The following is a 14,236-nucleotide window of genomic DNA, read 5'->3' as shown; positions in this document are numbered from 1 at the left end:
CAGATAAAGAAATTGAGTCACTTGTGTTCTGCATTATTGGCAAAAAATAAAAAGATGAACACAACAAATAAGATCAATAACATACTGAAATCTATTTCAACTTTCAGCCCATGGATGCCTAGGAATCAATACACAATCCAAGAGAGCCAAAAACCATAATGAAGATAGATTTGATCTTCAAAACATCTAATTTTACTATACATCCTATGGTTCTATACTTTCCAAAAAGTACACGGTTAGACAGTAACTAATAGATTACATAGGCTTAAAAACACTAGGCAGACACTAAAGCATGCAATTTCACCTGCATTTACCTAAGACTTCTTAGTACCACAGTATCAGCAGATAATGCTTAAAAAACCCCCACCCTGAGACCTTAATTAAAGCAAGCCCTCCCACAATTGCCTTCAGCCACAACTTCTTGCAGAGAAAACAGCATAAGGCAGTATTTCCAGTAAAATATGTGCACCTGCCCTGGCTTTCTCCCTTCTTCTGCTTGCACAAGCCTTTGTACAACAGCACAGTGAGCAAAATCAGAATGGTTATTCTCTTTTTTCAGACCAGTTCCCTGACCCGGTTCACTGCACAGCTATAGACATATGTGCTTGCAAAAGGAACACAAAAATACTATTTTTAATACGAAACAACCTTCCTTGCAGGTAGATTTCATTCAAACTTGCTTTCAGCAGACTTGCTTTCATTCATTCTCCTTTCCCCCTTAAACTGTAAAGAGCACCCACCATAAAAAAAATATAAATTAATGTTAGTTCCCTAACTTAACCTGACAAAAGTTCCTATCCTTCACATTTTGCAGTTATCAAAGTTCAGCAGACGCTCAAAACTCTCTTGCATCCTTGATATGATGTTGCTATTCAAATACAGGATACTACCTGAACCATAATTCCCATTTCTAACACCTTCAATTACATTTCTATGGAATAAAGAGCTGGCAGATTCGGTGTCTGCACTCACTGGGAGTACTGTTTGAAACTGAGGTGTTTGAGAAGCACAAACTCCATTAACAAATATCTAAAATTAACCAAAGAATGCTTTACATTTACACATTTATACGTATCTGAAACTACAAAAGAACTGTCTGAGCATGCTAGAGCTCTTGAACTGACTTGTGAACAGCTTTTACAACCGAGGGTAGCAACAGAGCCAGCACTTGGGCCCTTGGTTCTTGACAGGGCCCGAGTTTCAGACAGTGGACTGCAGGAAAGTTGGTTCAAGCTTTGAGTGCCCTGAGAGCTTGGCTGTGTCCTTTGCAGTGTTCAAACCTCAGTGACACACCACGTGACTAGCCCAGGCACCTTCCTGCTCACTAACAGCACACCACCACTCAGAGCTGGCTAACGGAAATGCAAAAGCTGCTTACTAAACTGAAGGCTACATTTTGGATTGCAGAAAGCCTTTATGTGCTGCCTCAAATACCTATGTCAAAACTCCTCTTTCCATATAAATGTAAACTTGCATTGTACTGAGATAAATGCCATGCGGTTTAATAACTCTTTTCAAAAGAGACATGGAGAGGCAAGAGCATCTTCTTCTACAGCTACTTACTAAAGCACTTGCCCAGCCAAGAAGAAAGCATGACTTGGATTGTCTCCTTTGAACCAATGCAATGCAAACTCATCTGCATTACTCAGATTATCCAAACGACCAACCTGCACACTCAGTCAGGGTACTCTGTACTCAGCTCAGTGCTCAATCCAAAGAAATATAAAGGATGTGAAATATGGCTAACCTATCGTACTATTAAAGCACTCATGAAGGAGAAGGGCAAGATAGGCTACAAGGCTCTGGCACTATGACATTTTCTCAAATGGCTGATTGTGCTGGTTTGGGCTGGGGTAGAGTTAATTTTCTTCACAGTGGCTAGTATGGGGCTGTATTTTGGATTTGTGCTGAACACAATGATAGTAATATAGAGATGTTTTTGTTATTGTTGAGCAGAGCTTACACAGAGCCAAGGCCTTTTCTGCTTCTCATATTGCCACAACATCAAGGAAGTTGGGGAAACATAGGAGATTGCGAGGAGACACAGCTGGGACAGGTGACCCAAACTGACCAAAGGGATATTCCATACCATAGGACATCATGCTCAGTATATAAGGTGAGAGGAAGAAGGAGGAAGGGGGGCATTTACAGTGATGGAGTTTGTCTTCCCAAGGAACTGCTATGTGTGATGGGCTCTGCTCTGCTGGAGATTGCTGAACACCTGCTGCCCGTGGGAAGCACGGAATTAATTTTGTGTTTTGCTTTGCTTGTGCATGCAGCTTTTGCTTTCCCTATTAAACCGTCTTCATCTCAACTCATGAGTTTTTCTAGGTTCTGCTCTTCCAATTCTGTCCCCAGTACCACTGGTGGGGCAGAGAGTGAGCTGTGTGGGGCTTGGTTGCTGGCTGAGGTTAAACCCCAACACTACTGAACAGAGTCAGGGCTCAGACCTCACACGTAAGAGCAGGTATTTAGCTGTGCACTTTCAGCATGACTATTATCAGGCTGACTTCCAGCTCAAAGTCAGATGAAGGGACACTTTCTATGTTCCTTAACTTCAGGTAAACAGGACTTCTTACCCTGCCAAGGGCAGATTAGCTCTGGGCAAGCAGAGAAACAAGACTTAGGAGACATTTGCAGTCCTGAAGTAACGGGTCCATCAGTTTTGGGCTGGCAGCAGCTATATAAGCAAAATTAAGCAAAACTTGGGTGCCCAAACTGCACTCTGAATGACCACGTGCTTTAAACTGCTAACATCTGTAAGGTGAGACATTACATCTGTACTAAAACTGGAATAGTACCTCACTTTCAGCTGTTCGGTAATGCAAAACTGGTTTTGCTTCTTTTTTCACTATTAGTAAAAAATATTCTTACAGCCTGATTAGGTACAGTATAAGTAATATTAATTCAGAAGTATTCAATAGTAGCAGATGTTTCCTCAGGACAGAACCAAAAAACCCATTTTACTAGTAAATTCAATTCATCACTGAGGATTTTTTCCAGTGTGCTAACTCATCATAGATGACACTTTTTATAGAACAGAAAAACACAATCATGCAAATTTGCAATGAACATCTCATCAAGTACATTCATGTTTACAGAAGGAAAAAAGTCTAATGTGTCCTCAGAAGTGGAGAGTCTGTCAGCTGAGACACTCTGCATTTTGCTATCTGCCCTTGTGAACCAAATTTAAAACTAACCCACTTTTCTTCAGAAGTTAAACCAAATTCATTTATCTGTGATGATTATCTGAAAAAGCCATTATTTCCCCAGCTCATACAGACAAGAAGCTCACATAAAAGAATGAAATCCAGTAGTCTCACTTAACACACAGGAATTGAAAAGCACTTACAGCTGTATTGACACCGGATTTTTTCCAGAAATAAATGCTCTAAAAGAGGGTTCTGTTTTCCAAAACCAGAGTGATACCGAAGGGTAAATGCAGGCATTTCCATGAGCCTCAACAAGATGATGACCTCCCCTTTTGGTAGTAAAAAGCCTCTGGCTCAGCTACCACTTGAGGAAGAACAATTAAATGAAAGGGACAGTCCATACAAAATGTGGTGTTTATGGGCAACTAAAAAAAAAATAAATTAAAAATGCACAAATAGCAAGAGACACTTAACTTACAATACAAAGTGACAGGCAGAAACCTCAACTGCACTTTAGTCCAGTTGAGATAGGAAGTTATTTCTGCTGAAAACTGTTTCAGGAAAACTCAATCAAATCCATTACAGTTGCAACCAATGCTGATTATTCAACACATTGAGACTTTAAAAAAGAATTCATTTGAACAAGCCAAAACAAAAACAACCTAATATTTTAAAAGTCTACATGACAAAACCTTTTTCATTCAAGAGAACGACAGCTTCACACACAGTGTGAGAGCCTTATCCATGTAGCACCAAGTAACAAAAAATTAGGTTATAGTTGGGTATTTCTTTAGAAAACCCAAAAGCAAAAGGCAGAAGACACCTGAAGTTTCTCCATGTATTACTCTGGTTACTCCCAAAACACCACCTAAAGTTTAAGATAGTGTTTTATTGACGTAGTTTCCAAGATTTGATTTACGGACACTGTTCCAGTTAAAAGTCTTCATAGTGACAAGAAAGTGCAAACTTAAAGAGTTCACAAATCCAGAATATCTGATCATCAGTGGTTCACAAAAACAGCTTTTTTCACACGTCTATCTAAGGAATTGCACATTTACTATATCAAATTTCTTGAATGCAAAAAACCCTCAATCTAAATATGTTTTTATGGTAGGTGACTTTGTGCAGGTTTGAGCGTTAATTTGGATAAATCATACAGACGCTGAGACTAAGTTAAAAAAAGAGATTTCTGAAGCACCAAGAAGGGAAGCATTTCCCACTGCAGTTCTCACACACACACCATTCTCGGTCTTGCTTAAATGGAAGTCTCATATCAGTGGTAAGGACTAGCAAGATTTCCTTTCTCAATTCAAGTGAAGCCAAATGCTATCCATCACGTCAGTTAAAGCTTTTGGATTTTATAAAATACACTATTTCAATTAAGGTAAAAATTCAGACAGGGAAGCTTAGCCAAAGAGAAAAGGACAGGTTTGCTGTATGTGATGAGCACAGTTATTAGGGCATAATGACTAATTGTTCATTCTGCTAGAGATTAAAACAACTGGTCTGTCAACAAATGCCTACACTCAGTTACTACAATATTGGCAGTTTTCAGATTACACAAGTACAGAGCAACGTAGCAATGTACAGAATGGTGACAGTTATGCTAAATCAGCCTTTATTTCACAGTCTCAATGGGTGGCACCCATCAGACACATCGAGAAATCCTACTTTACCTTTTCCAGGCTGAGACATTCTGAAGTTTATTTCATTTTAAAGAAATTATATGTAGTGACTTCAAATACTCCCAAACCACTCTTCCTGTTTCTGGCACATCAGCAGTGACACTGGCTGAAGAAGCCTGACCTCCTGTGCTGTCTGTGCCTATATATGGTCACAACTACGTGCCTGCACAAGTGCAGGGGCTCCGCAGTGCCACGCCACTGTCAGCTCCAAGACACTCTCACTCCTGATCAACTGCTAAGGTATACCTAACAGTAACAGAGACATTGAAACTCTCTCCCTTTCCTTTTTCTTTTCCCCTTTATAACTTAACTGAAACACAGTTGTATTTGCTAGGCACCCTGACAGCTCACTCCTTCAATCAACACCCATGCTGCACAGAAAGAACATGCTGATAAGCAAGATGCTTTTTCCTTTCCTACACATCACTTATTTCAAATTCAGCTGTGAACTCCTTGCAGCAGGGAGACCCACCCTTCCTCTACACTCATAACAAGTTAAAGTTCACTGCTCCACAGCAATAAAAATGAAACAGAAGTAGATATTAAAAGCCCTTTTTACCTAAAAACTGCATGAAAATTTGGGGGCAATGGAAGGGAAGGGGGGTAAAAGATCTTCCTACACATCACTTATTTCAAATTCAGCTGTGAACTCCTTGCAGCAGGGAGACCCACCCTTCCTCTACACTCATAACAAGTTAAAGTTCACTGCTCCACAGCAATAAAAATGAAACAGAAGTAGATATTAAAAGCCCTTTTTACCTAAAAACTGCATGAAAATTTGGGGGCAATGGAAGGGAAGGGGGGTAAAAGATCCCCACAGCACAATTCCACTCAAAGAAAACTTTGTTGCTAATCACAGGAAAAAGAGAAAAGAGCTTCCAGAAGTTACCTTTATCAGTTATGATAGAAAGTGCTGTAGCAGCACAAAGCACTGTATATCATGCAGTTATACTCTGGATTTCTGAGGGCACCCTTGCTTCCTTATAAAGCACAATAAATCTCCCACTCACAGGAAACTGTATTTGGCAAAAAAAGGAAGAGATATCTCATCCAGGAACAGTTAAGAGTTCAGAGAGCCCTATTCTCAGAGTCAGACATTCTACTGTAATCCTTGTTGAAAACCTGTCTGCAGGCAACCAAGCAAATGTCTCTGTCTTGATGCACTGAACTCTATTTACAGGTAGTTACAGGGGTTTCTCACATTTAGACCATACTTACAGAAATATTAACACAGTTAAATCAATTCAAACTAGGTAAGTTCCAATTCTCCCAAGACCCTATAATTCACACTCACAGGTACATACAAGTCATTCAGGGATCCTGCTTGTACCATCTGGAGTGATACTGGACAAAAGACCCAATTTTACTGAGTTCTGAGTTTGATTCAAACTTGTGGTTTGAGTTCAGCTTGAGCTGTGTCATTATTTTTCAATATGCAGCTTCGCTTTCTAAGGAACAACAAAACTGCTCTGACATCTTCTACCAGTTGAAATCAATTTTGCACTGACACATATAACAACATATCAAGGAACAGAGTCTGTGGTTCAAACATTTGTCAGGTACAATGCTTGATGCTCTGTCAGCGCCGCAAACATCAACATAGTTTTTGAGTTTGCAAACCCTTCAATGTTGTAAAAAACCCATATAACTAGCTTCATCGGACAGCTACATGCTGTACTACTGGCTCCAACTGCTAATTAGATTCATAGGTTAGGTACTTTCCAGGATGTCACACCAGCAATTACCACACATCTTTTAAAACTACTAAAAGAGTTGTGGTGTTTCCTAAGCGGCATGAACTGACCCAATACCATGCTGCTGCTGCCATCAAAAGGACTAACCTCCCTGCCCCTTCCCAAACAAGCCCTGTGATCCATTCTCACAAACTCCTATGTTTTACCAGTGCTCGTCTATTTACGTGAGTTCCCAGAGAAGCAAACACATCTAGTTAAAGAACAGCTTTAGAAGGCTCCAAGAAGACAGCAACCAATTCACTTAGGAAGACAGCTTTAAATTATTACTGCTTCTTGCTGCTAACAGTTTAGTGAGGTGAAAAAGCAAGGCAAGCACTAAGAACATATATGTGAGAAAAGGATTACCCCATGCTAGCAGCAAACTGCCTTCTCAGCATCTCATGAAACCTCACCCACACCCACAGGTGTAATCTCAAATAGTGAAGCAGCATCCCAGAACAAGGAGCACCTCACACAAACATGGAACAGAGGCAGTGACTCTGGTAGGGAGGGAATGAATATAAAAGTAGTGCTACAGCTGCTTTCCTACCAAGCTCAACTGAAAAATGCACTGTAGTATTCAATTCACTTCTGCTTCTGAAAGAGCTGAGGAAGAAAACACTGCAAAAATGTGGTTCTGTGGCACAGGAAAGGAGGGGCACATTCCATGCCTATGGCTTTGACTGAACAGACATTTCCTTCACAGTAATGCCTAAAGCTGCAAGGCATCTGTAGAACATGTGTTTTCCTCAATTATTTTTAATACACAAGAGTATGCAACAGTACCAGCACTTTATAGTGATGCAAAAAGTAAATCTTGCACAAGGGAGGTATTCTAGCTGCACTCTTTCTACCTGAAGACCTGACTTGAATAAGGAGATTTATATCACAAAAACAACCACTCTGAAAGGTGCTGGATGCTTTGCTGTAGGGCCTTTCAGCAGAAGAGTATCTAAATATCATAAAAGTCTCCATCTTAAAACCACTTTACACACCATCATTTTAAGATGAAGGATTAAAACACCCCAAACTCAAAACAGGACTTCTGAAAGTCATTTGATCAGGTACCGACAGCCAAGAGGAGTATGAAAGCAATGTATGTTACTTGGGTAATACACAAGTAAAACCACTTTAAAAAATTACAGAAGATAAATCTTCCCCATTTAATTTTGCAGTTACTTATATTACTCCTGACTATATCTAACTGGACACCTTTTAATGTCATGCACTTCCAAGGATTTTAATTCAGGAACTAAAAGAACAGTACTGGTCTCAAGTTAATGAAACAAGTATGTTTTGTTTGTTGATTAAAAGATCAAGATCAACCTGAAACTTCAGCTATCACCATCAATTACTAAAAGCTATGAACTGAACAAAACTGCTTGTAATTGTAACACAGACAATAGAATACATTACATTATTTTCCCCCACATCCGTGTTTCTCTGAAAGTTTATGTCTTCTCACTAACTGGCTGGACAACAAATAACCCAAGAAAACCACATACATGCAAAAGTTCTAAATATTATTGGCAATGCCACATTTCCCAAACTTGCCACACAGAACATTGTTCCCTGTGGCGTCTTAACTGCAAGTGTTTATCTTTCATGTGGTATTCCTTTCTCCAGGTACGTACATGAAGGTTCAGAATGTGAACAATCAGAAGGGAAAAAAAAATTAATGACACCTCAGGTTCACAACTTAGACAAAAGCTGCTTTCAGTAACTTCCAAAGACTTTCTGAGAAAACAAAATGAACAGGAGGTGTGACCAATGAAGCATCACTAAGTGCCAGCCTTGGGAGACTATACATTGGGTGCTTCAGTATTTAAAACTACATCATCCTTTTGTACTTCTTATTTCATTGTAGGATCAAGTCCTAACACATGTAATCAGCCGAAGAAACAAGACACTGCTTTGAGAAGCATACTAGAGGCTACACTCCCTTTGCTAAACAGAAATCTCATGATTTGACAAATGTGTAGTGCAGTCATTGGCCTAATGCTGATTTATAAGTACATCTTACCTGTAAAACCCTTAGCAGCTGAGTACTTGCATACTTAGCTTATGGATCAGATAGGCAACAGATAAGCAGCATAAAAAATAATTTTCCTGAAAAGTGATCTGTCGAAAACTGAAGAAGCAGTAAAATTTTACATTTAGTGAAAAGCAAAAGCATTAACAAGTGTGAGGTATAAGAAATGGCTAAGATTACACAAAGAAAGAAATCAACAGGATCATCTCCCACACACAGAACGAAGACATCCTGTTAGCCCAACATGTGATCCTCGGTTGTAGCAACAAGGCCTTTCTCAGCAGTCTTTAGAAAAGAGTATCCACTACAACCTAAAAAGGACTTGGTTCACACTTGCAAAGCATTCTTTCACTACAAAGCCTCATTTTTTAAAGTGTTTCTTCCTCCTACCCCAAGATCGTTACTTATAATTCGATACTCCAAGGGCATCAAGCCTGGATTCAATAGCAGAGGGGAGAGGAAAGGAACAGTATCAGAGCTTGTTCTATGAAAAATCCTAGAATAAGATCCCACCTTAGCTGTATGCCTCCCCCTCCCAATTGCAGTGCCTTAAAATCTATCTCAAAGTTACCTATTAAAAGTTTTAATGTCTTCTGTCAAGCTAAGAAAGTATTTGAATTATCTTACATTTCTGAAGATTTTTACTCAAGGACAAAAAAAAAATAATTGCCATATGCTAAAAAAATGTGCTTGCATTTCCCAACGAGCACTTCAAGTGCCTTTACGGCCTGCTTCCAGAAACTGGTAGAGAATATTATATGGCGTTGCCTGAAAAAAAAACCACTGGTTTGCCAAATAATGTAGCTAAACCCCTTATCCTATTCTCCTTTGACTGCCAAAACTGAAGCCAACCAGATGGAATTCCACAGCAGAACTGCAGGTTGGTAGGCAACAGAATATCTGTTATATCAGAAATTACTGTCCAGGTTCATTACTGGATTTGCCAATAATTTGTTCTACACTTCTATCTATTTTTGGTTCAATTTGTTTCTCTTACCTACTTAAACTATGAGGTTTCCTGGGTAGCAGGTTCCACAAGACTTTTGCAAACACAAAGGCAGCAAGAACAGGGCTTTTAATGGTCCTCAGGTGGCACTGCATAATAAACACTCCATAACATTGTAAAGGTCATAATCCACAAAAATTACCTGATTTCTTCAAACTACTTTTACAAAAAAAATATAGGGACTGCGGTTTTAATAATCACTGACCTTATATTCATAATAACAAGTTTCATCTTCAAGCTTCAAATACTTATTTTCAATTTGTCAAAAAGGCAGACAAGTTTGCTTTGCATAATAACTTTCTATGGAGCTGCACAGTGAAAGAAAAGCAGCGCTGGATGCAAGTTGCAACAATTAAATATTAGGAAAAGTTTCTGCCCATGAGCATAGCCAAACACTGCAACACCTCACTCAGCGAACTTGTAGTCTCCATCCTTGGAGATACCCCAAACTCAAAGTGCAAGTCCCCAAGTAACCTTAGATGAGTTGCCCCACTTTGGCCAAGCAGCATTTAAGTTACCGCCAGAAGTTTCTTCCAGCCTGGTACTCTAGAAATAAACAAAGTTACTATCTGCAGTTGCACATACAGCATATGATCATTTCTTCAGACAGTGTTTAATACTTCTATACTTGCCCAACAAAGTGATTCAAATCTCTGTTCTGTCCTTCAATCTCAATAGTATTGATACATTTTACAAGAAATTAATTCCTAACTCAAGACAACAGACTATCTTCACACATATTTTAATGTTCGTCTGAGGATGTACATGAACATTTAATCTTAGAAGGACTGCTATATTCAGAATTGCATGTCAGTCTGATAAGCACTCCCAACTTCTTCATTCTTATTAGAGAATTGCTCAAAATGTTATCCAAGCGTAACCACTGAGTTTAACCTCATCTTTGTAAAAGCAATTCCTCCCACACTGTTACATTTCCCTTGTGGAAAAATATTAACTTTTTCAGCTTTGATAATGCAGTAAATTAAACAGGAGATATGCTTGAACAGTAACTGAGTTATTGTGCATTTAAGCATTAAAGGTTTTGCAACCTTTCATCAGATCCTGCTACAGCATTTCCAGTTCCGTTCAGAATATAAATACAAACACTGATGAACTACAGAGAAAGAACATTAACTTGCAAAACTTTACCTTAAATTTACCTTAGAGATTACAGTGCAATTATACACAGAAAAGGTTATTCAAATGTGGCTCTTACTCATCTACATTCTCTAAGTCTCATTCAGTGCAATTCTAAAAGTCAGAACTCTAAATCCTTTCCAAATGAATGCTTGAAAGCACAGGAATTGCTTTAACACATGTAAAGATTTTAGAAAAGTAACTTATTCTTTCTGCGAAAAATTCTGCTAGTGCTTCCAAAGCAGCTTCAGGAGAAAGGTTTATATTTGAATTAAGGTAATACTTGAACCTCCCACACTGGTGGGTTTGTAGGTGCAAGTGTGAACTGCTGTCAATGTTTCACGTTTGAAAGACAAATTTACTGGCACAGACATTTCATTGCAAAGACCTGACTTAACCTGACAAAACCACACTGCAGAGTTTCCTCGGTGTAAGGCCTTCACCTTTATTACTTAAATTAGGTATCAAAACCTATAAATCTGAGAAGTTACAAAGTTACCCAATGCCCCTGGAAATACCTGGCAGCAATGCAGGCTCATTTCCACAAATGGGGCTACTCCCTCATCACAGATGTTTTGCTCTGGTCACAAGTTGAGCTACTGCTAAACACCACCTTCCTGAACAAGAGAAACTACTGAGACATAAGCTTATTGAAAGAGGTGTAGATCCCTTCTTTGTTGAATCCTGTTTTACAATTTTAACATTTATTATGTTCAAGCATTTTCAGGAATGGAAGAGCTAATTTTGCACTAAAAAATTTGTTGTGTCATCCCTCCCTAAGAGGATTGTCTCCTTTCCTCCCTGAAGACATCCTGATTTTCTCAGGCTTTATCTCAATACATACACAGCTATTTAACTCCTGTGCTTTGTAAATTCACATTAAATACAAACCCCCAAAACACCCCAACCACGCCTGCAGTAAACACATCCCTTCAAGTCACCAAAATGGACCTCAGAACACTAGCTTTGTGATTGAAATACTCTTGTTTTCTATTTGTGCTGTGGTTTGTTGGTGAATATTTACATTAGCAGATGGAACTTTAACAGTAAAATCAGTACCTTCCATGGATCATTGCCTATATTCACACAGATACATTGTACCTTTTATAGTCACACTAATATGCTGTTGTGGTTTAACCTCAGCCAGCAGCCAAGAACCACGCAGCCACTCACAAAAAATATTTTTGCATGTGTTTATTAGTTCGACATAGCCACAGGTAAGAAAATAATTTCTACAGAAACTGGATAGAATTGAACTGCAGAAAACGGTTACTAGACTTTGACAAAACTACTTCAAATATCCTAGATAAATAAATAGGTTTTGCATTCAAAATTTGTTAAGTGAGGATGAATTATCTGTAGGAAGGGCACAGAAGTGATGACTTCCTGTTCCCTTGAGAGTTCAGGGCTTCAGATTTCCACCTCTAACACTTCATTTTTATTTATAAACTGGAGCAAACATAAACTTATGTTATTCCACATATCTAAAATCTTTTGAACTTTCTGTGATCTAAGTGAATACAAAACACTGTGCCCCACAAAAGCTGTTTTTAGCAGTGAAAAGTTGCTGATACTGGAGGCTAAAGCCAGTAACATTCACTGACGATGGCCCAACTTCAGATCTTTGGATCTGCACAAATCTTCTACACCTTACTTACTACAAACAGTTCTCATAATTTTTTTAAAAGGCTTGTTTAAATTTATCCTCACATTTACTACCATCACTGAAAGATAAGCAAGGTTTCAAAACTCTCAAGCTAAAATGCAAATCTAAGGAACAAGATTTGAGTTCAAAATCAGTTATGCAACCCTAGATATCGAAATCATGTTCTTTCTGGGAACTGGCTCTTCTCCTCCCTTGGTTCTTTTCCTGAACTGCAATTCTCTGTTTTGCCATTATTCCAATTATGCCCTTTCTGTATTCTCAGTTATGCAAACACTGCAAGTTTTAAACTTGAATTATGCCAGAGCTAAACACAGTCATCTTAAATCTAGCAATGGGAAGGTATATAGAAGTGCTTACTGCCTTTGCAACACTTAAATCTATGACTATACATGCAGTAAGATGTGAACCAAAGACCTTTCAGAACCTGTCATATCACTACATCACCTGATCTACTTGGGCTCTTGCAGCATTATTAGGAGTCTGATACAGAAAGTTCTGCTATTTTGTTCACCTGCTTCCCTCTTGAATTTCAGCGTTTTTGACCCATGTTCTAGTTATGTCACTGCTGAAATTATCATCAAAACTACACCATCACCTGCATCAGCCTACGATACTATCAGTTCCGTACCATGGGAGAAAAGCATACAAAGGAGCAATGTGATTTATTTCCTGTGAAAACTGATGTTTGCCTGTCTGACTCTACCCCTACATTCATTTACAATCCCAAGGGGATGGGTGCGAAGGGTGTGCTTGTCAAATACTATCCAGCTGATTTTTTTAGCTCAGTGAAATTGAATGTTTGAAATAACTCTTTATTGTACAATGATAGCACAACTTAATGCATCGGAAACAAGATCTTAAAGCATCCCAAAATCTACATGGATATTTGCCTGCTTTCCCACGAGCTCGCAGTGCTACCCATCTTTGATATCTTAGTCAATAAAATATACTCTCAGCCTTGGAAAATTTCACTCATATAGGACAATCAATTTTATACGAGACAGAGGCAGATGGAGAAATTAATTTAAATTTCCAATGAACGAGTGCTGGTTGTGTTCACTTATACCAAGGCAGAAAGAGCCTCTAGAAGGTCTGTGCCCAAGAAAAACTGACATTGGTGGGTAGAGGAAAGTCCAGAAGTTAACTCCATCAGTGACAACAGCACAGGCTTCTGAGGTCACACAGAAACCAGATACAACTGTGGTTATATCTTTTATTATCTGACAGGACAAGAAGCAATGGGCACAAAATGAAACACAGGAGGTGCCGTCTGAGCACAAGGAAACACTTTTTCACTGTAAGGGTGACCAAGCACTGCCACAGGTTACCCAAGGAGGTTGTGGAGTCTCCATCCTTAGAGACCTCCAAAAGCCATCAGCACATAGTCCTGGGCAGCCTGCAAAATGACCCTACAAAATGAGCTCAAGGGGTCCCTTCCAACCTCAACCATTCCATGATGACAAGGCAACTTGTAGTCCAAGTATTTTCAGCACACCCTCTAGGAACAACGTACTCAATTGGTGTCACTTGTACATCCTGTAAGAGGCTAAAAGAAACATGTATTACCACCTATACCTCCTCTTGTGTATGCGACTACTTGCACCTACAGAGAAGTGGCACTGGAACATGAGTTAAGTGGAGAAGGGCTCAGTCTTGGGAAGATAGCAAGACCCTGTTGTGATGCATCCCTTGGCTTGTCAGTACATCTTGAGTTCTGACATGTGGTCAACCAGAAAATCTAACTTATTGTAACCACTCAGACGTTTTAGGCATCCTTCTAGCTTCAAGTCTGAAACATCATTCATTGATGCCTCCCACATCTAAG

The sequence above is a fragment of the Acanthisitta chloris genome, unplaced genomic scaffold, assembly GCF_000695815.1.
Source record: "Acanthisitta chloris isolate BGI_N310 unplaced genomic scaffold, ASM69581v1 scaffold25477, whole genome shotgun sequence".
Lineage (NCBI taxonomy): Eukaryota > Metazoa > Chordata > Aves > Passeriformes > Acanthisittidae > Acanthisitta > Acanthisitta chloris.
Note: the sequence above shows the minus strand (reverse complement) of the source record.